The sequence below is a fragment of the Paroedura picta genome, chromosome 2 (assembly GCF_049243985.1).
Source record: "Paroedura picta isolate Pp20150507F chromosome 2, Ppicta_v3.0, whole genome shotgun sequence".
Taxonomy (NCBI): domain Eukaryota; kingdom Metazoa; phylum Chordata; class Lepidosauria; order Squamata; family Gekkonidae; genus Paroedura; species Paroedura picta.
The window spans coordinates 52,018,563-52,041,859 of NC_135370.1; the positions used below are offsets into that span (position 1 = coordinate 52,018,563).

The window sequence follows — 23,297 nt, forward strand, 5'->3', positions numbered from 1 at the left end:
TCAAGCCCAGAAAATGGCAGGTTGGGTGATATTTACGGGAGGAAACTCACAAAGAATCAGCTTTAATAGCTAATTCTTTTTATATGTGTGTGCGTGTATGTGCAGCTTTTCAAAGGCCGGTTTAGGAACCCGTTCGATGTAGTTGGACTGCAGGATGCTCTTGATGCAGAAGAAGTTTGTGCCTGAGTTCCATAAGTATTAATAGGATCTGAACGTTTTAGTCTCCGGTACTATGAAATACTATGCTGGAAGAAGACTCATGTCTTCTTAATGGTAAAGGTAAAGCTGTTCCTATTGTTCTAGGGGAAAAGATGTCTGTACTTAGAATTTGATTTGGGAGTAGATGAGATGCAAATGAAAGGGTACAGTAGTGAATCCACTACTGCTATGATATGGTACACAGTTATGAACTCATGGACCCCTCCAAGTTAATTGGTACTTAAACTCCCATAACCATGAACAGCATCATACCCCATAATCTTAAACATACTTATTTCCAAATAAATGTGTTTAAAGCTTAGCGTTATGGTCAGATCAGAAGCACTGCTAGAAGTTCAGCATATGGATCTACAACATAGTCCCTGTCAGGGAAAGAGCAGCTTTACAGTGCCATTCAGAGTAGATTAATCCCCTTATCCATTGAAGCTTGTTGAAGGTTTGGAAGGGGGTAACTCTGCATAGGATTGTCCTACTTGGGACCCTGGTTCACATTGGGGGCATGAAACAGATGGGAGCGAGGTTCATTGTTTCCTCCATATTGAGGCTGCTGTTTCCCCATTTGGGTAGCGCCTATGGCTACATATATGCAACCTTTATGTTTTACCCAATGGGAAAATAATGGTTCCAGAGCGGAATTGGAGGATTGGACTTCACCTTTACAGCAGCCCCAGTCTAAATAGATGCTGTCACAGCTCCTGTTTAACAAGGGGTGTGTGTGTGTATGTGGGGGGGAGACAAGCTGAAGTTCATGGCATTTCCAGCATTTCACCTGGTATGTCTCTGATTCTACCAACTCTCCCTGCCTTTCAGGAGCTACCAATAGTACCATCAACTTGACCATCATGAAAGAAAGTTAAACTGGTTGGCCTGACCTTTCACCTCTTTACTGACTGGCAAAACTAAAGCCATCACAGTAGAACCAGAGCAGGAAAGAGTTAATCTTACCTAGGCTGTAACTTTGTGTCTGCAGTAGGTCCTGCTTAAATCAAGGCATCCAAAATGCATATATAACTGGAGGCAGGATAGCAACCTTGCATCCCAATCCCTGATTTCCCTTGATGTAGAAGACTGAAGAGCCTCTTGTGGCGCAGAGTGGTAAGGCAGCTGCCTGAAAGCTTTGCTCATGAGGTTGGGAGTTCGATCCCAGCAGCCGGCTCAAGGTTGACTCAGCCTTCCATCCTTCCGAGGTCGGTAAAATGAGGACCCAGCTTGCTGGGGGGTAAACGGTAATGACTGGGGAAGGCACTGGCAAACCACCCCGTATTGAGTCTGCCATGAAAACGCTAGAGGGCGTCACCCCAAGGGTCAGACATGACTCGGTGCTTGCACAGGGGATACCTTTACCTTTACCTTTAGAAGACTTCCATATCCAGTAGAGATGCTTTAGAACCACCAATTTGAATGTTTTGCGGTATTCTGTAAGGAAGGAAGCCACTTTAATGCTCACAAATAACCAGTGTCTTTTTTGATGGGATTTGAACTGCAGTGAGATATTTTCATATGAGGAAGGTACCGTTTTAAGATTTCAGGAAACATTTATGCTGGACAGAAATCAGAAACCTTTTACCATAGGTGGCAATGGGAAGTGAATTTTGACACCTCTTAGACAGGACTACTGGTTTGAGTCTATGGACACATTTGACTAGGACGTTTCCACATCTCTTGGTTGATGCCTTAGTGTCCAACTGGAAGTGTGGAAGCACAGGGCAGTTGTTTGATATTTGATTCCAAGTAGCACTGGAATGGTGCAAGTGTTCCTCTCCTTCTATAGCACTTCTTGCTGAACAAGGAAACAGGCTCTTCCCTCCTCCAGATAAAGTTTTGAAATTCTCTGTGGTGGAATACAACCATATCTGCAATCTGGCAGTCTGAAAGAGAATGTATTCTTTTGTTCATGTGCAGCTAGAGATTGCACGCAGGACAGAGCTTAATGTTGAAGAGAAGAACTGAGAGTTCCTGGGCGTCACATGCTCTGACCTGGATACCTTTCCTCTGTTGTTCAAGTTATGTGTGGGAGGGTGTCAGGACCTGACGGTCAGGAGAATGTGCTCTGAACATTTTCAGAGAGGTTGTTTTATAGGACTGAGGCTTGGCATTGGAATGAGGTTCCAGCAGAACTAACATGTCAGGAATACCTCAGAGGCTGTCTCCTCCTACCATGTTTCAGGATACCTGTGGTTATTCCTCTGGAGCATTTTTCCCCTGGGGATCACGAGCTATAAAAAAAGGAACCACTATAAAGGGCTCTCCTTTGTGGGCAGGATTCCAGGCAGGGATCATTCAATGTGTTTTGCCCTCTGGGGCTGTGGCAAGAGGCATCACTGCCTCACTCCCCTCGTGCCTCATGAATTCTGCCACTGATCCCACCAAAAAGCTGGAGAAGATAAACTTCCTTGTTTCTTTGCATCTCCTGCTCTCCTTGGAATAGAATAGGAAGGTGTGCATCCTCTAGGAGCCTGGACTTGGGGAAAAACTGCTTCTGTGTCCAGAAGCAGGAGTTCAGCAACAAGGAACCAGAAATGGTGGCCTGACACTTGCAGGAAGAAGCAACCAAGCTCTCAAGAGTTCAGAAACCAGCATGAGCAACTTTGAAAGGGAGGGGACCAAGGAAGTAAGAACATCTGGCTCCTGAGTGAGAGGCATCATCAGGCAGGCAGAAGGCAGGCACCTGACTAGCTGGTGGCAGGTGGGAAGGGAGGTTGCTGTCCTCCCCAAATCTGGCTCCTAAAGTGACCGCTACAGATGGTATATTTATAGCATCAGCCCTGCTTCAAATTATGTCCTACGAGTGCCCCCAAGCTGTCCATAGCATTGTGTCTGAATACTTGTGCCAGAGATCTCCTCCATCTCAAAGGGGGAGGATTGAGAACGGCACTTTTCCAATATCTCTTCTTTTTCTTGTCACCCCTTGCACGTTTCCCCACTGTTAACATCTGCAGGAGCAGGACCAGGTTTCCCCCCAAGCCGGCTTTCAGCACCCAGGCTTGCTACTGCAGTCTTCCAAAATTCACCACTTCCAAAATTCACCTAGAGGATGCGCACCTTCCTATTCTATTCCAAGAATTTACTAGAATGACGTTGTCACCTTTTGATGGCTGTATGAGCAGCTCCACCTGCCAGAGACTGGTTTGTTCAAAGACAGCCAACTTCGGTTGTTCTTGATTTCCTGATTCCAAAAGGGTTTCTGCTAACTCTGTGCCTGTCTAATTATATTTTATGCCAGGCTGTGCAATGCAATATATGTGCCACAGCAATCAGCGAGTTAATGGTATCAATCAGTTTGTAAACAGATGAAGTCACTCATTCTCAAACTGGTTTTTCCCAAAAACAATTACTAAATTACAATGGAGGGGGGGGGGGAATTGTACAGTTACTGTATTTGTGTGCTGTGTGACAATCAACATACCAGGGAAACAAAACAATTTAATGCAGAAAAATCATCATTCATCTACATTATAATTGCTTCTTTTTCACATCTACAGGGCGGTTAATTAAAATTGTGATTAAATGCGGTCGCGCTGCCTAAGATGTCTTGCCCAAAACAGGTGGTACAGAATTTAAAAGTAAAAAAAATGTAATTAGCATTGGAAATTGAGAAATTGCCTGTAAGAATCAGTGTTAATTTTAGTCAGTGATGAGGTAATTTATAAATGAATGCAGTGGAGGCTGTGTAAATGCACAATTGCCTTCCTTCCCATTCTTAGCATTCTCAGCATGCAGGTGAAAATGTTTTCAAAATATTGAGGTAATTTGAAAATCAATCCGTGCATTCTTCATCTTCTTCCCTTGGTAGGAAATGCTGCCATAGATCACACAATATGTCAGGTTGGCACTTTGCGAAAGCAATGATTGGGGACAAGACAGCATTGGGTAGGGGACGTCAGACAAGTCTTTGGCTATACAGAATGCCAAGATGCCTTTACACAGAGACCAGAAAGGCCCTCGCTGGCCCCCAAAGAAGTGGGATTTGTGATATTTATTGAAATGAAACCAAGTCACCTCTCGGTCCCCTCCCATGAAAGCAAAACAAAACACTGACAGCCAGATCCTGTGCACGTTTACCCTGATGTACATCCCGCAGTGTTCAGTATGCCTTGTTTCCAAATAACTATGCACAAAATTGTGTCCTGAGTTACCTGCACTGAGTTTGAATAATACCGTTCAGAAGCAACAGCTATGCTAATGTGCAATAGAAATCATTTTGATTTCTTGTTTAATGCTAATGCGGTACATCGAGTCTTGATCGAGCTGATGTTTTTTTTTTTTTAATAATCTCCTCCCCTTTTCAATAGATATTTAATACTTAATGCCAGACCAGTTAAAGAATCGGCAACCAGTTTATGTATGTCAGTGTTTCTTTGATGATTGTTTCGCTTTTGTCAAACTTGTCTTTATGCATCCAGCATTCTGACTCAACCATGCTGTATGTCGGAAGAACCGGGATGTTATTGTTGTCTGTAGTTGTCTGTAGTCTAGCACAGGGGTACTCAACCTGTGGTCCTCCAGATGCTGGCAGGGGCTCATGGGAATTGTAGTTCATGAACATCTGGAGGGCCACAGGTTGACTGCAGACACCAGACCTACATAGGAAATGATGGACTAAGACCCCCCCATGTCTCTCCGTGGGTTTGGAAACCCTCTTGCATTATTGTCAGGTCTCCGAAACAAAGCACCACTGATAACAATGTGTTTATCCATTTTAGCACCTGCATTCCCCCATGTTGCTTGTTTGAGCTATGCATCATGTTTGAAGTTCCAGAAAGGAGAATTTGCTATCCCGTGGCACCAGCAAGTACCAACCCCCCCATGTACTTGAATGAAAATTAAATACCTGCAAGGAGTTCCTTAATCACTGCAGGTTGTTTCGAGTATGACAGCGAGCCTGACTAAACACTCAGTTTTCTCCTATAAGCCAGTCTTTGCCCCCTTGTTTAACATGCCAGTCATCCTGTAACTGGATGTGTACAAGGCAGAGAACAGACAATCAAATGTTTAATTCATACCTAGACAAATAACTCTTTTGATGATTCCAGAGAGCTGAATTCTTTCTTATTTGAGACACTGTAAATCAAATGCAACCCACACCTGGGATAACAGCAGAGAATCCTTGAGAGAAATTAAGAATAATATTGAGCCTATAAATAACTTTGGAAAAGTCAGATGACTTTTGTTTCCTGTTTAAGAGAAAGCAAGAAGAAAGTATTTGAGACATTCACTTGCCTTTGGTGCAGCTTTGAACTTTCCTTTTATATTTAGGCTGCTAAATTGTCCACAAAAGCTGATGATGAATTAAGCAAAAGTTATGATACTGCAGCAGTAAAAAAAAAATCAAAAGTAAATTTATTACTAATTTCAAACAGCACCATTAATTGTTCTTTATTTAGGAATAGGTTTTGTGTAGGCAAAATACAAATTCTGAATGCAAAGCAACCACAGTTTTGTGCAATAAAATTTTAGTCGCTTCCTTGGCTCACTTTTGAACCCTTTGTGCATAAATCCAATTGGATTAAATGTGTGAGCAATTGAAAAACAACAACAACCAGTTACTCCTTAGTTCTTCAGATTCCCTTCACTGAGATATAGATAATGACATAAAAGGCAATTCCTAGATTCCTAAAAAAGTTTATACAGATTTCTGCAATTCTATATAGAATACAAGGCAGATTTCAGCCTTTCTACTTTACACGAACGTAAATCCAAGGGATTTTCCTCTCAATATACTATGACAGCAGCTATGCAAGTGAATCTTGTGCCTGCCTACTCAGAAGTACACCTCACTGAGCTCAATGGGGTTGCTCTCAAGCAAGCATGCCCGGGATTGCAGTCTTAATATTTCAATGGCTTCCTCCTTTAAGAAGGTACTTGGGGCTTTATGTTTTGGCAGACCTCGCCTGAGAAATCCTGTCTGCAGATCTCTAAAACTTTCCCCCAAGAATCCCACAGCCTCATCATCTTGCCCAGTGCCATATCTTTGCTGTCCTGTGGCAAACCCTAAAGCCTCAAACATTTTGTCCCAGCTATGTGACAAATGGTGGCGCTTTTATTCATGTCAGACGTCTTTGCCAGGCTGGCTTGTTGTGTTCTCTGTCGGGCTGGGTCATGAGACCAAAGGTGCCTGCTTTTCTACAGCATGTCAGATCTCGTTAACATGCAGCCATTTAAATTTAAACCCACTCCTGAACAATGGGACTGGTGTGCTAGACCGCTGCTGGTGTAGGGCTCTCGGCTTCAGACGAGTTCCGACCCCTCTCCTTTTCCTTGTGGCTGGCTTTAGTGCTGTGCTTTTTCTTCTCAAGCGGTGTCCTTCTCTGTATGTATGTGCGCACCTCACGCTGAAGCACAGTTGCACAGGTCATGTGGCAGACAAGATGTTTCATAATTTTGGGAACCTTTTAGAGACAAATTGTACAGTGCAAGTGTAGTGTAACTGAACTGCTGGTTGTCCATTGAAGTGTAGCAAATCAGAAGCAGCACAGTCAAAGCGGGCGGGGGGGGGTGGCGAGAGAAGGGGAGAAAAACCCAGGAATCCATGCCTGTGTCTATCCACAGCACTTGGGAAGAATTCAGAAGATGATATAAGGAGAAAGCCACATTTCAGTTTGGTAATGCAAAAAGGGAGGAGCTCAGTTTATGCAGGGAGGTATATATCTCTGTAAGTGTTTAATGGCCCATTGCGATAAATGTGGATGTGCATGTGTCCATGCCCCAGATATAATACGTTTCTGTTTTGGTACATGTGTGCCGGTGTGGAAATGCACACTGCTGTCAGCATTTAGAGTGTATTTCGTTCGGCATGCAGTGGCTTGTACAGGCAATTGTTAAAAGAAGGGAAAGGGCCAGCTAAATGGAGCTTTGTCAAAGCATTTTTCTTACTAATTTTTCCAGATCTGGTCACCTTCCAAATGGTGCAGAAACCGTTATGATGACAATGACTCAGTTGAAGATATGTTGATTTATTATCGAAGGCTGCAATAAAAATTAAAATGTATTCAAGACCTTTACTTTGGGGGTGGGGGAGAAGGTGAGGAACCCACACTCTGATGCTGTGCTCCCCTGTTCAAAGTAGCCAAATTGATTTATGAACAATTTCTTGCACGGAGCAATGATTATATCATCTAATGCAATGAGGTTGCTTGGATTGCATGGGGGTGGGGAGCTATGGATGTTGCTGTCTTTTTGGTTTGTTTTTATTTTATTTTTTTTGTAAAGGGCCCAGGAGATTGCTTTTCCCTTTGAAAACAATCCCTAATATCAGGGAAATACGCTGTTTGTTTATGCGTACATAATGCAAGTTTGTCTGCCTGGGAACTGCAGCAAATGGGAGACGTATGCATGGATTTCACAGGTAACAGGATTACGTGGGGCACATAATTGATCCATTTGGAAGGGGGGGGGAATGACAGTGCTCTAAAGATGCCTAGGCTTTGGAGATGGAGTTTATGAAACAGGCATTTGTAAATTCAAAGAAATCAATATGTCAATTTTATTATATCTCAAGACCAGCTGGGCATTAAAGGAACAGTAGCCTTATTTCCCCCCCCCCCCCACAAAGAGCAGCTGCTTTTGTGTACCTCCCTTAAAAGGCTTAGAATATTTGGAAAATGTACTTTGCTTTGTACCTATTCAAGGATTGCACTGGCATTGCCAAAGAGAAGTGGGGGGGGGAAAGAAGGGCAAGCGGACAGTTCATTTTGCAACACTGCTTTTGAGAGACAAAAGATGCATTTCTGAATCTACTGAAGCCCACGCAAATTGAGGAAGGAGCCAGGGTTGCCACCCCTGTTTTCTTGTAAGATCAGTGAACTTTCTCCATGCGGTGATGCTTGTGCATCAAAGAAAGACAACAATGCTTCCCAGGCCAAATGCTGAAAACATTAAGAAGTCATGGGAAATCCATATTGGTATGTCAAGCCAAGATTTTTATCCCCTGCCTGTAAAATTCGGTTATACAGCGTCAGGGAGCTAAAAGATTACTGATTAGAAATTCCATGTGAGAACTGGCCTGGACCCTTTTGAAATGATATCTGGTACTTGCCCTTGATTTAAAAGGCAACTGTAGCCAGGCCCTGGGAATGATATACATGCGAGACTTGTCTTAACCTTTGCTTATCGGAAGGTACTGTTCTAATCCAACTCTGTCCTGCTTTGGGAACAAGGTATATTTCTATGGGGGACACTAGGCAACTGAGGTTAGCACTCACTGCAGTCCGAAACGGTGGCTTCTCCGCTCAGTTTCTGCCCAGCTCTGAGGTCCATTCATCTTGCTGCATAACTCCCAAGGAACCAGGAACCGAAAGGTACTGTTCTGTCTCAGCTGGAGAAATCGGGAAGCTATAATAAGAGCAATCCTGACCATGTCTATTAAACCAAGGATAATCTCCCATTTTTTGTCAAGAAACCCGTAGTTTGTATCCCTTGGTCTTGCGACAGTAAAAACATTTTCTTACATCCTTACTATTATGTACCCCACTTTCATAGTCATAGGCTATGAAGTATTTAAGTCACAGGAGCACCATGCTCTCTCCACCCAGTTGCCTCCCACTGAGGGTCTCCATCATCAGGCTGAGGAAGGTTTCTGGGGATCCTGACATCTCCCTGTTTTCTCTTAGACCGTTTATGCACTGGAGGTTTCATGCCAGGCTGCAGACTGGAGTTTTAGTCGTGGCAGGTTGCTCCACCTCTTCCTGCACCCACACAGGGGAACATTTGGCCGGGTGCACCTCATCCGCCCCTGATTGGTGCTCCTGCATGGGAGCTGGGGCAGTGAAGTTCCCAGAGCATAAACGGTCTTACTCTCATCCCTGCTTTTGATGACTTCTAGAAAGCTTCACGCCTATAGGGTTCAGTTAAAGAGAGCCCTAAGCTAAGTGTTCTGAGCTTTTATGTCCCCCTCCTTTTCCACACACACGAGTCCCATGGAGGTTCCATTTTATACCTTGCTCGGCTCGTTTTAATACGGACATTAGTGCAGATGTGGTTCTTCCTGTTTTGACACGTGATTAGGAAATAGCCCTTGTATTTTGAGATTTGCAGAGTTTCTAACCAGACTGCGATGAATACATTATTTACTCCTGATGATAACTTCGCCATACCGTCGGCCACAGTTTACCAGCGGCCCTGCTCTATGGTGTGTATAGCATAATGGCAATCCCTTTGTTAGAACAGGCCAAAGGTTCATATAGTCTATTAATCTGTCTCATGCAGTGGCCAAACAGATGCCCTTGGGAAGCTCTCAAGCACAGCACGATAGAGATAGCCATCATCTGTTCTTTGATGGAGCATCTGGTTATTTGAGGTATACTGCCTTGGAAAAAAGAAGTTCCATTTGTAGCTGTTATGGTTGTAAACCATGGGCAAACCTGTCTTCTGTTCATTCTTCTAGTAGTTTTCCAAGCCAATTTAGGGGCTGATTTGTGTGCCTACCAAATTCCTCTGAGTGTACTATGAATGTGGAGTACTGTATAAATTCTCTCCCATATATTTTTTTAAAAAATCTTATCACCATGCATGAAGAAACCCAGTGCATCAAGGACAGAAACGGCATATTATTTTCCCCCATGATTAATTTTTCACTATGCTACTTTCTAGATAGAAGGGGTTCTAACGTCTCTTGCTTGCCATTCTCCGTATTCCCTCCCACCTTACTCCTCCCCATGGTATATCCTGTCTTCAGTTTGGCAAGATCCAAATACAGAACTTTCTCTGAGACTGGGTAAACAGTTTATCCACTATAGGCATAGATGTTCAGATTTCTGAGGGCTTTGTTGTTGTTGTTGTTTGCCTTAGTCGTTATCAGATGTAAAACCTTCAGAGAAGATCTGAAATATCTTATTGGTGTTAGGTTATGTCATTCCCCCACTGGATAGTCTGCTACAGCAAAATAACTAAAGTGCATTATTATCATTAATTCACAGAAAGGCACTTGGTTGGGGTTGCCTATTTGTAATGAAAAAGCTTGCTTTCTCTATTTGGACTCTGCTATTATGTTCTGCTCTGTTCTTTCTTTTTTATGCCATTGCTGCTGTCATTCCGAACTTCAGTCTAGTGAAACATCCAGTGGAACAGTTGAGATTAGATGACTCATTCTGGGGGTCTGTTTAGTAGTCTTGATGGTTCTGTGGCCAATTGCAAAGTCGATCTTTGAGCATCTCAAGGTCATCTCTGAAGAACTGAAGGGCGGGAGGCACAGAGAAACATTTCAAAATTTATAGATTTAGGGCCTTGTTTAGACTTGTAGGACCTGTTTGGCTTTGACTCGTGCCATTGTAATGATAACAAGTATAGGGTTGCTCATCAGGCCACCCATCACCTATTGTACTTGTCACTGCAGCCTAGGTCTAAGCCAAGTGGACTCTGCAATCTTACCAGCACTGCTGGGACCACTTAGCCAGCTTGTTCCTGGCTGCCAGTGACACTACAGAGCACCATCCCATCAGGAACATTCCTGGTAGGTTAAATGGCCAGTTCCAGCCTTGTGTGCTCTGCTTTCCAGTAGTCTACATTCTGCTTTGCTGATTTATCCTGCTTAGTTTTGGGACAGAGGTGGCCAAAGTGTGGCTCTCCAGATGTCCATGGATCTCTGAGCATCTCAGCATCATATCTGAAGAAATAAAGGGGATGGGAGGAGGCACAGAGAAACTTTTCAAAAGTTATAGATTTAGGGCCTTTAGGGGCTCACGGTAATTGTAATACATGGACAGCTGGAAAGACATAGTTTGGCCACCCCTGGTTTAGGATCTTTAACGCTGCACTGTTTTTTCAGGTCCCTTGTTCTTTTTCTTCACTGTAGCTTGTTGAATCATATATTACCTTGGGGTCTAAAAGTCGGGGGAAATTATGACATTCCACAAACTATGCACTGTTAATTAACAGAGTGTGTGTGGGGGAATACTGTATTGCAAATGAAGAAGAATTGTCACATAGAATATTATAATAGCCCCCCAGTCCTCCAAATAATGTTTAAAAACTTGCCTTGGGTTGTAAATCAAGTATCTTGATGTGTCCAGGATGCAAAAACAGAAACTTGATTTTTCTTTTATGGTCACAGAGTATGCATGAAATCCATTGTAGTTCTGGGATTGTGTACTTCTTTCAAAAAACATCCCAACCCACTTTTTTTTAACTTCTTTTATCAATGGGGGAGGCCACAGAATGTGAGGGTCCTAATGTTTTTACAGAAATCTGTAGGAGCTCGGAAATAAAGGAGGACATTTCATTAAGCACAGACATATTTACACATAATGTGATACAATATTTGAAGAGTTAAAATAATGCAGCAGTTCTGTTTCCAAACTCGTGAAATGTAGGGGCCAGACTTCTAGGTCTTAGTCACTGACTTTCTGGTGGTTGCCTTTGTAGCCACAGGGTTTTGGGCCTTGGTCAGGGAAGGAGGCTACGTGAGCTGCTGTTAGGCTGGTTCCTTCCCTTGGGCTGGATGGGGACAGGCCTGGGAGAATGTTTGTGTTGCCCAGCCCTGCTTCTTGACTAATTTAAAGCCCTGCAGCTGGGCAGTTGCTACCTCACAGGATGTCTGTTGTGAGGAGAGGAAAGGGAAGGTGATTGTAAGCAGCTTTGAGACTCCTGGTAGAGAAAAGCAGCATATAAGGACCAACTCTTCTTTTTTCTTTGTGGGACTTTTTTTCTTTTTGTTATTCCTGATTCTTCCCAGCATGTGGACTGGGATGGATTCGTTGGCTGACAGGAAAGTCACTTGATGCTTGGAGCTTCCCCTAGATGCGGTAATCAATTAACGTTGCGGCCTGTTTTGGTTCCATTTATTGTTTGTGGTGTTTTCTGTTCTGCCTCCTTGGTTGTTTGGTGTACACACTGCTCTTAGGAAGGCCTGCTGGATTAGGCCAAAGATCTCATTAGTCTAAAATTCTCTTCCACAGTGGACTGCTAAATGCTCTCAGGAAGCTGATGAGCAGGGCACAAGCCTTCCATAGTGTTGCTTCCTAGCAACTGAAATTAGTGGCATACTGCCTCAGCACTGGAGATACCCTTTAGTCACCACAGCTAGTAATTACTGATAGATCTACCCAGTGTGGATTTGTTGAATCTCTAAATATCTCATGTCTTCCTCTGTCTTCATGCAACAGTGCAATGTAAATGCCATCGTGCGGCTTTGTGATTAGCAAGAAATACAGCCATTTTATACCAGGGTATTCATATATAAGTCTCCAAATAGTCCTTGTTAAATATTAATTTGTAGATTACGATTCAGCCATGAATGTGAACAGACAGGAAGCTGCTTTATAATGCATTGGACCACTGGTCATCAAGTTCCATATTGTCTCCTCAGAAAGGCAGCAGCTGTCCAGGTTCTCAGGTGGAGATCTTTCATAACACCAATTGCCTGGTCCTATTAATTGGAGATGCTGGGGATTGAACAGAGGGCACCCTCTGCGGTTTCCAGCCTTGGTTTAAACCAGGTATCTAAACTGCGTTAAGGATGTAACCTTATGTAGATTTACTTGGGTTGGTAGTGACATCAGTATTATTGGTAGACTAATAATGAATGAACCTGCATGGAATCTCACTGTAAGAATAAGAAACTGACTCCTGATCTTCTGTATGTATCAACAGGAATCCAAATGTAACTCCTTTGGCAGGTGATGCATTTAGCTTGTCGACCTCTTTGGGGCTTCAGTCTTAAACTGTGTCATTGATCTGATTGATGGCTCTTGCAGCAGGATCATAACAGCTTCTTCAGAGACTTTTACAATCTTTATGGTAGAGCAAGAGGCCTTGCCAATATCTGCAGATCATTGTCATGATAGACCGTAACAGCTTCTTCAGAGCTGTTACAGTCTATCGTGTCAATGCGTACTTAGGGAGTCCTCAATGCATGGATCATTGACACGGTACTACATAATGGCTCCTTAGAAGCCATTACTGGGTATCAAGTCAATTCATACTCAGGGAGTCTTTAATGCACAGACCCACACAAGTGGACTCGCTCTGAATTCTAACAGTCCTTGGGAAAAATAGTTAACTGCCGTTTCATTCAGAGAGTTTACCCGATGCCCAGTTTCAAAGATGTATCCTAAGTGCTAAAGATACAAGACACTGTACTCAACAAAGCAACCTGTTGTTAAGAATACAAATAGAGCGAGGAAGTGCTCAGAAACAGTAAACCTCTCATTTACCCCATCTGGTAATTTCATTTTGCTTCATAAAATGTGTTTTAAAAATTAAGTTCCAGCTTGATGTTCCAATCCCAAAGCCAACAGTTTATCCCGGAAACAAAACTGACTGTTAATATTGGAATTTCTGACACCAACGGATCATAAACCCCCTAATGATAAAGGACTGGTGAGGTGTGTTGGACCACACTGCATAGTTGCTTCACGACCGTAGTGTCTCATCGCTGTATGTAGGTTTACTTTAGTTAGGTCCAAACCTTATTGTGCAATCTAGATCTAATAACCAAGGTGATGGTCACTGAAAATTGCTCTGTTTCCAAATCCCCCAACCTGAAATTTGATACCAACCCTTCTGTGGATTTAAAATGAGTGTCTGGCCGTCCACCCAGCCTTCTGCGCATCAAATGAGACTTTCAAACATGTTGTGGTGGGTTCGCTCCGTTCGTTTGCAGATGAACGCCCAGCCGTTTCTATTGCTGCTGGGGAGACGTCACCACGCTGGGTTGAGAATGGTATGAGTTTGCTGTTGTTGATATTTTTCTTTTGTGTTCCTCTTGCTGACTGACATCTGCTATCACGCTAAGCAGGTGTTCCTGTGTAAACGAACGTGCCATGTTTGTGTTTCGCCATCCTCGCTATTGCGCACCCAAATGAGCAGCATGATTAAGAATCCTGTAAATTTTTGAAAGGAAACGGATGGCTGCCCTACTAGAACATAATTACACTGTTCCAACATCCTCAGCTCACTGCAGCAGCTGACTTGGAGAACAGCAGAAATTAATAATATATAATAGCATCATTCTCGTAATTTATAAATGAAATAAAGTCGAGTTGGAGATTCTGCTGATACACATTTTCTCCTCAATTCGAACAGAGGAAGGGGTGATAGGAATTTTACCCAGGATAAAACCTGGCCAGCAATATCGAACTAGTTGCTACTACAAGACCTGATCTGTGGCTGGGATTTTCTTTTTAGGGAACAGCGTTGATATCATTCTGAGGCTAGAGAAGGGGGAGGTAAAAATAAGTGTAGAAAGATCTCTATAGGCAGCCGTTGATAAATGGGCTTCAGGAAGAGATCCCTTCGCTGATGTGTAGCTTGGTTCATTAAAAGATGTAGCTGTAAGACATCTCTCTGTGCGTCCCTCTCTCCACCCCTGCATTTCTCCCCTCAAATTGACTAAAATAAAATACTATTTCAGGACAGGTTCTTTGAGGGGGAGACAGGATTAATCAGCTAAATATTTTGTGTAGAATCACCCCCCCTCCATCCCAAGAAATAACCATGCTCCTGAAAACGTGTTTTTTTTTTTTAACTCCGTATAATGTGCTAAAAGGAGTGGTGTTACAAATCAGTGTTAGAGTCAGCCTTGGAAGTTTATGTTTTAATTATGCATTTCAACCTGGCTGAAGAAATGTGGCAACTTTTTGAAGTAGAAAATATATGTTTTGTTAGAGAGTAACTGGTCTCAGGCTTTTCCCGGCTGTAGGGTTGTTGTTGTTTTTTTTTTTTTAAACGTAATTGCCAGGGACACAGCCTAACTGATTTGTACTTACACAGGGATAAAAATGAGCGGGCTAGCTACCAGAAGAACCACCCTACTAACCACCTGTATATTATACAGGCAAAATTATATGTGTAGTGACCATAGTTAGTGGTTTGGCAGCTGTCACAGGGCAGCCTGCGTCCGAGAGCAAAAGACAGAGAGATTTGCGATTAGCAACAAACCTGGACCTCGTAAGCTGCTACACCCGCATACAAGGTTATCACCTAGAGCCTCATGGGTGTTCAGGTTTGGTTAAGAGGAAATGTATCCACTTAATAGATCTGTTTCACTAACAGGTATTCATTTAAGTTGGGCGCTCTGAATATCGAATCCCTGAACCACTGGCATTTCTTCCTCAGGTCACTTGCTTCAAGTTGACTAATTTTAATAAGGCTTAGGTGCCTAAGGTCTTATTGAGTGTTCATTTTGATCAATATGGCTAAATTAAAATACCGCAAAATATAAGCAAAAGTACTCTTAACAACGCATTGAAAAATGAAATGTGTTCTCGGCATTGATTGGGGTGGACGTTAATTTATTATTTTAAGTATGCAGAGGAAAGAATTGCATCAGCCACCTGACACACCCATGTAATCCAAACACCAAGGGTCCATATTGCAGGCAGTTATGCCTTTCCCTGGCATACGTAATAATATACACGTTTATGACAGAATCCCCATGAGGGGTTATGGCCCATGAGAGCTGACATTTGGTCCATATTTTTATAAGCCAGTTCTTTAGGGCTGTTAGCACTATTATTAATGTCAGTAATTAATTGATTAATAATCACAGTGAGATACTACTAGAAACTGTATGGAAGATCATGGAAAAGATACAACCTCTGCCCTGTGAAACTGAGTGTATTATTGTTACACAGCGAGGGCCAAATGATAGATGATACAGGCACCTATATTTGTGTTTCCCCCTCACATATCAAGTAGGGTCTTGGGTTCTAATGTTGAAGTTCCCTTCCTTTCATGCCACTTTTCATGTAGAAATCAGAACAACCCCCCCCCCCCACTCACGCACCATTTCACCGCAACAAGTACATGACACAGACAAACATAATGCTGTTCATAATGAGTAAAGGACGCAAGTTCAGGGTCACAAAATGATATGAACAAAATCACATATCCTGATTCAAAATGGGTAGCTGTATTAGTTTGTCTGTAGCAGTAGAAAATGTGTTAGTCTTTAAGGTGCTACTGGATTCTTGTTCTTTTCTACATGTTCTAATAGTTTATGTTGTAGATAGATGCATCTATCAGTCTTTCTACATTTCTTCATCCAGGTAGAATGTGAAAGTTCATACCACATTAGATTTGTTACAGCTATTTGTTAAGGCTATCCATTGGCTCACTCTGAAGACTATAGTCACTGCAACAGTTCAATGGGAGAAAACTGCAGACCAAGCCCATTCCTGATTTCTATGCCTCAGGCGTGCCTGCTAAAAAGTTGGCCACAAATTAAATAGCAGCGGTGCCCATCTCTTAGTTTTCTCCGCAAAAACCGAAAGCTGGCTTTCAAAAATATATCTCAGAGGAGGAATTAACAAACTCACACTCCATTTCTAGTGGATTCCTGAACTGGGGAAGTATTTTTGTAAGGGTTTGCAAAGTAGGTTTGGGAACAGAAAAGCATGTTATCTGTAGAAAGCAAGAAGTCTAGAGGAAACCTGTTTTTTCCCCTGTATACATTTTCCAGTAAGTAGCACTCAGCATTTTAGAATCACTTTTGCTTGAACTTAGGTTCTCATGGTCAGAGAAGGCGATTGTTACAGATAAAAATGTCATTTCGAATACCTGGGAATGTATAGAATACATAGCCTAGCTTTTCTGCACTGAGAAGTCCAAGCCTATCTATATTTCACACCTTTCTTCTGCTTTTGGAATGAGATCATTGTAGTTTAATTTTCAAACATCTGCATCAAGATAGTCTTGGGAGTGTTTTGTGAACTGTCTTGCTGCAATTCTCTGTTATTATATCCTTTTAAAAGGTTGCCGGTATCACTTTCAGCTTTGGGGGCACATTTTCTAACCTTACCTGTTGTGTGATCTTTCTCCTCTATCTTCAATCTCCTTACTAAGCAATCGGTGACTGTGCTGTGTTTTCCACGATAGCATCTCTTCCTACATGACAACAAAAATAATTTCGTGTATGTAGAAGCACATCTTATCAAAGGTAAATCAGCACATACCGAAAAATAAAGACACAAAGTGAGGAGGAAGGGGGGGGGATGTGAAAAAATAAATCAACTCAGGAAGGAAGGTACAATTTGAACACAAAGGCAGACATATTAATTTAGCAAAGATGAGGTCCATTAAAGAAAATATTTTAAACCCATGTAAACTTTATGAAAGGCAGATTGGGTGAGCAGGAAGGGATGTGCCAGTGTTTGTCCCTTGTGGCCCTTCCTTGTGTATCCTCCAGGCTAGGCTGGATTCTGAATTTTATTTTTGGTGGGAGGATCAATTGGGCAGGAAACTGTGGATGGGAAGGTAGTTGTGAGTTCTAGCATTGTGCAGGGGTTGGACTAGATAACCCTGGAGATCCCTTCCAACGCAATGATTCTATGATTCTATAAACTGAAAAAATAGGATTGCAAGCAGCAAAAGTGTTTCACATCTCTACTTAACATTGTCAGAAGTTTTAAAAGGGTGGATTTTAAATGCAGAATGGAGCCAGCACAGAATGCCCTGAGGTTGCGCTCTTATATATCCTGACATAAGTCTTATTAAACAAAGTGAGACTTAATTTGGGGCAAACAAGAATCTGATTAGGTTACTATCTTCTTAACAAGCATTTTAAGTTAAGGAAACCGATCCAAGTTCAGAAAGTCTGACTTTTAATTTACATCTACACAACCCCCCCCCCAAAAAAACAACAACACATGGGTATTTTTTTGTTTTATTTTACTTTGTTTTACTGCCTGGCCATCATGATCCCCCCCCCCAGCATTTTATGTTTTTGAAGATTTTAATATCAAGGGTATTTCTCTGTAAACAAGTAAACGTTTACTGAGGCAGTTTTTCTTACATTCTTTCCTTGTAATCAGATGTGAAAATTACACCTCCTTTTTGGATACATGATAATTGCACATTTCAACATACAAAGAATTGTCTCTGTTTCACTTGGTGGAATGAAAGGGGGGGAGTAAAAAAAAAACAACCAAGGCATTCAACAAAAATATGTTATTACATTAAAGATTGCTGTCATTGCTCTTTTTGGGAAATGTGAGGCTTACAACCAAAATTGTGATCAAGATCGCTTTGTATTTAAATATATATACATGAAGACAAGAGAGGAGAGTGATTTCTTTTAAAAAACGTAAGCATAAATGGAGGAAAAATTACCCTGTGCCATTTCAAGTCTTTGTGATTTAATTTAGATCATTCTGAATCCATATTTCAAGAGGGTTTTTTTTTAACCCTGAGAGTATTATTTATGAAGTATTTTAACGAAAATTCTTTAACTCAACTGCCTCTTCCTTTCTGTTTTTTCCCCCCCTAATTCACCAGTATCTAGTCATAGCTTCTTTCTGCCTCGAATTTCTTATATCTGAGTGCTAGATGTTTAAAGGAAAAAAAATTATATGCCTTTGGGGAGAAGAGGGAGATAGCAAAACAACAATGGGTGCTAGAAGAGTTGTGAAGTCGTGACTTAACAATTCCATAACCTGTTCTTGAGCCACCTTGAATATTGCTTGGAATAACTTTTCAGATCCTCCTGTGAGCAAGAATTTATTGAGTTTGGTAAAGGCCGTGCTCAGGCTTCAGCCTCAGGTTCTCGTGCTGTGTTGACTGTATTATCAACATTTAAAAAATAAAAGGAAGATAAAAGTCAATGTGAGCACGAGCGAAACAAAGCCAAATCTAAAACGTAACAAATTCTTTAGCTAAATTAGGCAAGTGTCGGTTACACAAGATTAGCCAGGGTTGCTTATCACTCCCACCATACACACACCATTGCATTATGAAGGATAGGTTTCACAGAAGTGAATCACTGATAACTTTTGAGTTAAAGTCTTATGTCTGTGGAACATTCCCCTAATCGAGGGTATAAAGGACTATACCATTTTGCAGCATGCTAATTTTTTTTCTCTCTCTCTCTCCAGGGAATTCTATCCTTGGAGGGTCAAAAAAACCAACTATCCTTATCATGTATACTGCTGGGCCTTTTTTGGTTCAAGGTGACTGCAAGGTTATTTCCAGTGTGGACCACGCTGAGAGCCTCACTAGAAGGCCACTTCTACATGAGATGTAGGCCACACGTTGCTCAGAATAATGAAGCTCCTACAAACTCTCTGTTCATCGGGGTAATCTTGTGGGAAGCCTTTCAACTTGGCTTATGAATGGCAGGTTCTCTGCTCTAGAACTGACCATGTCACATCAATGACAGCCTGTGCCAAGTACTATTGCACAGCAGTTTAGGAGAGGGAAATGAAGAAGGTGGTCCTTGGAGTCAAGGACAAAAAAAATGCCAGATAATTACACTAGTTTTTGTCTAGTTAGGCATGCTTACTACTGGAAAAATACTAAGGTATCTATAGTAACCCAAAAGGCCTTAATTATACGGTACATAGAAGAGACAGCACCTGCAGCTGCACAGTGCCCTACAAGCACTGTGTAGCTCATTCTAGAATAGCACTGTCTCAGAGGGGAGAATGCCACCTGCTGAGTTATTAGCACATCATCAGCTTCCTTTCCAGATTTTAGGAAGCTTATTTTCTGGGGGTGGAGGGAGGGTTCAGAGGGTACAGAAAGAAAATGCAGAAGAAGTGGGGGGGGGGGACAGGCTAAAGAGAGGGCAATTCAGGACAAAGGAGAGTGAAGGATCTGTGCAAGCCAAATGTAAAAGGTAGTCAAGTTTGTTTCAGGGACCCAATTCCACAGTTAGGCTGTCCTGAGAACTGCTTTACTTGATCAGCCAATTTAGAAGGAAGTTTGGTTTCCAAGAGCAATCAGCAGGTTCCTTTGGGTAAAAGTCTCAAACTTACACTCAGTAAGTTGTACAGAGAAGGGTCCTTCTTGTGAAAGTGAGAGTGGAGTATTAGCAATCCCCTAGAACTACGATTATCAGCTCTGGACTTTGAAATTCCTGGAGATTTAGAGGTGATGCCTGGGAAAGGCAAACTCTGAGAAGGAGTGGGAGTTCTGTGGCACTTTAATGCTGTACAGTCTACCCCACAAAGCTCCCCTTTCCTCCAGGGGAGCTGATCTGTATTCTGAAGGTCACTTGTAATCCTGGGAGAACTCCAGGTCCCACCAGGAAGTTGGCAACTGTCATTGGAACCCATGTCCCTAACCCCATCAGAGACAGGAAGTCCATTATGTAGTTTTCTTCCCTTGGCTCCCCCCCCCCTCCATCATATTTGCATGAGTTGGTTTAGTCTGTTCTGGTGTAGTTCCTGCTTTGTGACTTCAGAATGTTCTCCAGCAACAGTGTAAGTCTGCATGAATCCCCTTGTTCTGAAAGCTGTAGCTTATGGCCTTGTGTCTCCTTGTTAATAAACTGATGTGGTTTTCAGTATTCCCATCTCTGCTGTATGAACCTAAGGGTGGGAAATCCAGTGAGTACCCTAACCATGATCCATAAATGAAATAAGACCATTAGAAGCAGAGCCAGGGGAAGGATCCTCCCCAAAACTGAAGCCTATTCTGGATTGGTCATCTTTACAGAAGAGGAGTAGGGAAGTAGGACAGCACAGGAATTAAGATGTGAAGGACAGCCGGAGGGGGAGCAGTAAAGGGAGTAAAACAAACTTGTTTTTAAGAATGTAGCTGGAGAGATTTGGAAAAGAACTAAGCACTGGAACTTTTAGGAAAGTTTTCAGAAAAGCCGAGGAGGAAGAAGTGAAGACAGAGTGAATGCTGTTGTGGGATGTCTCTGAGGAAGGAAGCAACAAGAGTTGCCAGAGGCAGGAAGAGTAGTGATGCTATTGATGGTGAACTCAAAGACCGCTACTTTTCTACTACAAGGAGGAATCACTAGATAGGCTTTAAGCAGAAGAGTTGGTTTTTATGCCCCACTTTCACTACCCGAAGGAGTCACAAAGCAGCCTTCCCTTCCTTTCCCCACAACAGACACAATGTGATTGGCCCACGGTCTCCCAGCCAGCTGCATGTGGAGGAGGGAATGAAACCCAGTTCTCCAGATTAGAGGCTTCCACTTTTAACCACTGCATCAAGCTCACATTTTAGTAGTGGAAGAGAAACAGCACATGAATTGGGTGTAGGGATGCTAGTCTCCAGGTGAGACCCAGGGATTCTCTGGAATTGCAGCTCGTTTCCAGACTACAGAAATCAGTTGTCCTGGAGAAAAATGGATGCTTTGGAGGGTGGTCTGTATGGCGTTGTCCCCACTGAGGTCCTTGTCCTCCCTAGGCTCAGCCCTCAATGTCCAGGATTTCCGAGATGGATGTGGCAACCCCCCCCCCCCCAATCCCCCACTGGTGGCCAGCAGGGACTCAGCAACATTAGTGGGATCATCAGCTCTGAGTTGGGAGATTCCTGAACATGTGGGGGATGCACCTGGGAGGAGTTTTGCAGAGGTGAGGGAGCTCTGCGGGCATAATGTGATGCCATACAGTTTACCCCTTGAAGCTGGCATTTGCTCCAGAGCTCAGCTGTAATCCTAGGAGAACTCTCGAGTCTACCTGAAGGTTGGAAACCCTTCACATAGCCAGGGCCAGCCGTTCAGGTCCTTCCAGATCAAATGTCCTCCAGCTGGCAATTAATTCACAGAAAAGTATCTTTCCTGCCGCTATCATCACATAGAAAGTATTCCTATGCAAGTTGTGTATCTGGGGTCGCACGGTGAAGCCATTTATGAGAAGAGGTGAGGTCTCGCAACAGGTTTGTCCTTCCCAAAGTAAACTTGGTTGGAGAGGAATTAGTTTTTACGAGAGACCTAGCTGTTACAGACAGCAAACAAGGTGGCAAACCTGTCTGTAGGATGCACCAAGTGCAGAAGTTGCTGTATGCGGAAATTCAGCACGTCAGGAAGGAATCCAGGATCGTAATCTCCCCGCCACATAGTTTTCTACACACAGGGTGTTTTCACTTTTGAAAAGTGCTAGCTGAACTTCTTTGTAATTTGCAGAAACTATGTTTTTGGGGCGAGGGAATGGCGAGGCATGAATGAAAGCTGGCTGCCAGTATTATGCCAAGTGAAATCTCCTTCTGTTTAAGATACAGGCAACCACTCTTTGTCGCCAGGACAAGCAATGTGTGCTTCTGTGTAACGACTGCCCTCAGCACCTGCTTTCATTGTTGTTATTGTGCGGGGAAGAAAAAGTGCACAGGTTGTTGGCTTTGGCTGCACATTTTCTTGTGACTCTTCAGTTATATGTGATGCTGTAGGTTAGAATGCATTCAGCCCGATCCTTGTGCTAACGGACTAGTTTCCCCTTTCATTTGTGACTGCTGTTCAACATATTAATAAAATTAAAGATGGTACATTTGTATCTTGGAGGTATGCAAATCTGGAGTGGTGCCATTTAATTCAATGGATTTGTACTAAGACAAGAAGAATTAGGCTTTATGTCATCAATAAGAGATGAAATTTCCCCTGGCGAAAATATTGGATTGCTGATCTAAGCGCGGAGGTGATGTTTAAATTCCTTCGATCATATTTCAAAAGGACCAGTTTGCCCATCATCAGGTTTTAGGATTGCAAATGGTTGTGAGCTTCAAAGGATCTTTTTAACAAACTTTTGCTAACCCACCCTGGAGTCTGTGATCACATTTGAGGTTTATAACGTTTTGATATCAGATACTGTGCAAATACAGAGGATGTTTTTATGGAGCACAATCCCCTGGGAAGTTTTATACAAACCTCAAAGATACAATTCGAATCGTCCTGGTCTTGCACCTCTCCCATTTGTTTTCATTGCCTGGGGTTTGGGATAGGGGAAACCATCAACGGATTAATTCAGCTGAAATTTTTAAGATCTCATTGCTTCTTTGAAACAAGTAATGCCTGAATTTTTGCCACAGACCACAGCCAATCTAGTATTAAGAAACCTGATTCAGCAGAACAATTCAACCACCCTTTCATAAATATGCATAGTAGGTAAATGTTTAAGCCTCTTGCTCAATAAAATCAGTAGGTTGCCTAAATCTGACCTCTGGCTTGAGGTAGGTAGGGTTTCAGAAGAGCACCTTCTGTTTATAAAGGACCAAGCACAATGGAGGGCTGAATCCCAAGCTAGTTTATGCTCCATCATACTCAAGGTGTAAATTCCTACAGCCTTAATGTCAATAAATGAAAGCAACGAATAGCACAGTCTATGAGATTCAGGACGGAGCATTTCAGGGTTGAGGGAGATGCGTCACCCACTAATACCACCGGTCTCCATGAGATTTTTTGCCATGTTAATGGCACA

The 23,297-nt window shown here is 42.6% G+C and overlaps 1 protein-coding gene and 1 long non-coding RNA gene across 9 annotated transcripts in view; one reads left to right on the forward strand and one right to left on the reverse strand.

Moving 5' to 3' along the window:
• ZEB2 (zinc finger E-box binding homeobox 2) overlaps positions 1-23,297 on the forward strand; it is a 184,064-nt gene that overhangs the window by 24,036 nt on the left and 136,731 nt on the right. The window lies entirely within an intron of this gene.
• Positions 5,589-20,273, reverse strand: LOC143829372 (uncharacterized). Of its 2 annotated transcripts, XR_013228106.1 has the most exons (5): positions 19,908-20,273; positions 16,955-17,040; positions 8,421-8,533; positions 7,093-7,185; positions 5,589-6,608 (listed from the first exon to the last, which is right to left on the reverse strand). It is a non-coding gene; the product is annotated as an uncharacterized LOC143829372 (long non-coding RNA). The 2 variants fall into 2 exon arrangements; XR_013228107.1 differs by lacking the exon at positions 7,093-7,185.